The sequence below is a fragment of the Rhinopithecus roxellana genome, chromosome 3, assembly GCF_007565055.1.
Source record: "Rhinopithecus roxellana isolate Shanxi Qingling chromosome 3, ASM756505v1, whole genome shotgun sequence".
Classification (NCBI taxonomy): Eukaryota; Metazoa; Chordata; class Mammalia; order Primates; family Cercopithecidae; genus Rhinopithecus; species Rhinopithecus roxellana.
In genome coordinates this window covers 25,098,227-25,102,379 of record NC_044551.1, presented here as the reverse complement: position 1 = coordinate 25,102,379, position 4,153 = coordinate 25,098,227, and the positions used below count along the sequence as shown (strand labels likewise).

General features: G+C 45.8%; 1 pseudogene; it reads left to right on the top strand.

Annotated features, from left to right (window-relative positions):
• Positions 1-243: 243 nt before the first annotated feature.
• LOC104675607 lies at positions 244-1,431 on the top strand (annotated as a pseudogene).
• Positions 1,432-4,153: the final 2,722 nt, after the last annotated feature.

Sequence of the window (4,153 nt, the reverse complement as noted above, 5' to 3'; positions counted from 1 at the left end):
ATATTATGAAGTGAAAGACATCAATCTGAAAAGGCTACATTACCATATGATTCCAACTCTACGACATTCTGGAAAACGTACAATTATGGAACCAGTAGAAAGATCACTTGTTGCCAAAAGTTGGGGTTGGGGTTGGGAGAATGAATAGGTAGGTCACAGAGAATTTTTAGGATGATAAAAATATATGATTATGTCAGTTGGCAAAGCCCGAGTCCTGTACTCTCACTCTCCTCCCCAGACAGCATGAGCTTCACCACTCGCTCCACCTTCTCCTCTGTCCTGGCGCCCAGTTACAGTGCTCTGCTAGTCAGCAGCGCAGCCAGCATCTATGCAGGAGTGGGGGGCTCTGGTTCCCGGATCTGCATGTCCCACTCCACCAGCTTCCAAAACATGGCAGCATGGGGCCCAGGGGCCTGGCAGGAATGGGAGGCATCCAGAATGAGAAGGAGACCATGCAAAGCCTGAACGACCTACATGGACAGAGTAAGGAGCCTGGAGACTGAGAACTGGAAGCTGGAGAGCAAAATCTGGGAGCACCTGGAGAAGAAGGGACCCTGGGTCAGAGACTGGAGCCATTACTTCAAGACCATCGAGAACCTGAGGGCTGAGATCTTTGCAAATACTGTGCCTGCATCGTTCTGCAGATCAACAATGCCTTTCTTGCTGCAGCCGACTTTAGAGTCAAGTAGGAGACAGAGCTGGCCATGAGCCAGTCTGTGGAAAGCAACATCCATGGGCTCTGCAAGGTCGTTGATGACACCAATGTCACTCAGATGCAGCTGGAGACAGAAACTGAGGCCTGGAGGAGCTGCTCTTCGTGAAGAAGAACGACGAAGAGAGAGTAAAAGGCCTACAAGCCCAGATTGCCAGCTCTGGGTTGACCATGGAGGCAGATGCCCCCAAATCTCAGGACCTTGCCAAGATCATGGCAGACATCTGGGCCCAATATGACGAACTGGCTCGGATAAACCAACAGGAACTGGACAAGTACTGATCTCAGTAGATTGAGGAGAGCACCACAGTGGTCACCATGCAGTCCACCGAGGTTGGAGCTGCTGAGATCATGCTCACAGAGCTGAGATGATGCTCTCGGAGCTGAGATGTACAGTTGGAGATTGACCTGGACTCCATGAGAAATCTGAACGTCAGTTTGGAGAACAGCCTGAGGGAGGTGAAGGCCCACTACGTCCTGCAGATGGCGAAGCTCAACGGGATTCTGCTGTACCTGGAGTTAGAGCTGGCACAGACCTGGGCAGAGGGACAGCACCAGGGCCAGGAGTACCAGGCCTGCTGAACATCAAGGTCAAGTTGGAGGCTGAGATTGCTACCTACCACCGCCTGCTGGAAAATGGTGACGACTTCAATCTTGGTGATGCCCTGGACAGCAGCAAGTCCATGGAAACCATCCAAAGACCACCACCCACCGAATAGTGGATGTCTGAGACCAACGACATCAAAGTTCTGAGACATTAAGCCAGCAGAAGCAGGGTACTCTTTGGGGAGCAGGAGGCCAATAAAAAGCTCAGAGGTCAAAAAAATATACTATGATGGTAGATATCATTGTTCATTTGTCCAAAGACTGTCCTTAGAATGTGTAACATCAAGAGTGAACTGTAATGTGAACTATGGATTTTGGGTGATAATGATGTGTCAATGTAAGTCCATCAATTATAACAACTGTACCACCTGTCGATACCATTAGGTCCAATTTCTTTGAATATACTGGGAATGAATCATACATTGTAATTAAGGGATATTACCACTTTAGAATAAATTTAGTGATATGTTCCATTCCTTCTCCTCTTTCCTGTATTCTCAGTGTGAAAACCCAAAACAATTTATGTGGAGGAGCAAAAATTTCTTAGTTTGCGGGGAGAAGAGAGAAAACGAAGCAAGGAAAGCTAGCACCCTATTTGTACTTATCCATAACAATTGAAAGGCACAATAGGTGAGTTTCATAGGAAGTGAAGAGAATGTGCTTCAGAGCCAGGCCTCAGCCCTGAGAGAGCAGGTCTTAGTGAAAATACGTGGGCATTAGGTGCTCCTGATGGGAGAGAAGGCAACAAAAGGGGGCACTAGAGGTGTTGATATCAAAGCAGCTGTTTCACATATTTTTTCACAGAGTCAGCCACACTGTAGCTTTGCTGCATCTACATTTATCTAGAGACAAATAAGGTGCATGTAAGCTCCTACGGCTTTAAGCTTTTAAAAAGCTCAGTGCAATTTCCAGCTTTTGCAGTTATTTAATCAAGGCAAGCAAGAGGGTTATAAATTCAACAACTTTGTGATTGAGATTAATGTGCTCAGAAGTTAACTCTTGCCTTCACAGTCAACTGAGAAGAGAGCATCAGACATTAAAAATTCTCTAAATTAAATCTGCCTGCTTGGTGGCCTAAAACAAAACATGGCTCCTGGAATATAACCTTTTCATGGTTGGCTGCAGAACCAGATTAAGTGGTGGCCAGTTAGGACATTAACCTAGACTTGCAATCTGTAAAGGCTGATAAAGCATCACTAATAATGTCACAAAATGAGTAAACATGGTCTCAAATCAGAATTTCTTTTTGGAAGACTGTCCCATGACTAGAAGGAAACTTTTTATTATGTTATATAAGGTTGATGATAAACTAGTCAAAGAGTTTTCTTAAAACTCTCTCTGTCTTCATTTAAGCTGAGACTTCAAAAGCTTAGAATAACACAATGAGTTATAGATATCAAGTGATGCTCATATTCTTCAAATAAAGTGCTAATCCACCATGCAAAGACGCTCCACCAATTTTGCAGGTTTAGGCAAACACCCATTTGAGGCTATAGACAGGTGTGAGTTGAAGATGTTGGGTTGGGGGAGAGTCGTGGTTTTTGGAGAAAGTTAGTGGAGTACTGTGGCTGTCCCATTCTAGGCAATGTTAGGGTGGTAGAGTGTGTTTACCCCCACCTTAAGAAAGAAGAGCTTAAAGAAAATTACTTAAAAAGTTTGACTTATGTTCCTGAGGTTTGTAGGGAGCCATGACTGGAAAAGTATAAAGATGGGAGACTATGGCTGGCTTGCTGGCATCAAGAGACAAAGCAGCACAGCGGGTATAAGGCTCACAGAGGCCAGTATGTAGATTGCTGGGCTGGCTGGTCACACTTTGAGATTCAGCTGGTAGCAAGTAAGAAGACAAACTCTCATGAAATGTTTTTTCCAAGTGGTTTCAGGTAGATTCCTACCACACAGCAAAAGCAAGATCACATGGTGTTAGTTCCCCACCTCTCTAATGCTGGAATACAGGGCCAGGGGCTGGTCACCCCTAATGAAAGGGGTGGTGTGGTGGTGGTTATTCTGCTGCTGAGAAGCAGACTCTAAACTACAGCCAAGCACTTTTACAGACTTACACAAAAACCTACAGCCATACTCTAAGGGGAGGGTGGGGGAGGGCAGAAGCCAGTAGAGAGCCCTGTTCTCAACTGAAATTAGGGAGATGTATGAGAAATAGTCCTGTGGCTATCTGCCACCAGATGGAAAGACAGATGAGAAACTGCCTCATGGCAGCTCCTCGCAAGGCTGCTTCTCTTCCTCTACTTCCAGGAGGAATTACAGGGCTTTCAGCAAAGACTTGGGTCAGACTGTGATAAAGCCTTGCATACAGTGGCCCATGTGGAAACATTCAAGGTGGTCAGGAAACTATGGTGATGCTGTCTCCCACAGTCTGCCTCGGTATGACAGGTAGAAGAAGACTGCATTGGGAAGTGGTTGCTTTGAATTTTGCTTGAGCGGATAGCCTGGAGGGTTGATGGGATCCCACATTGTGGGGATCAACTGCACGCAGAGACCAGAGTCTAGGGCAGGAATCAGGAGCTGCAAGCAGAAGGAGGTACACACTCAAATCGTCTGAGTATAGTTGGAGTCTCTCAGTTCGGAAATCTCAGAAAAACTTTCAGAAACTGCCAACAAGGAAAAAGTCAGCCTTGAACGTGCACCAAGCTAAGAGACTGGCAATGCCTTATCACAACAGCACCAACAAGTACAGCCTCTCCTGCTGCTCTTTCAACAGCACCCCAGAGTCAGAATCTGTCTAATCAGAGTGGAGTGCTCTGAAAGAAGTACAGAAAAAAAAAAGAAAAGGCTGATCATGCATCCTCTTTGCCATTAGAGATTTTCAGCTGGAAATCA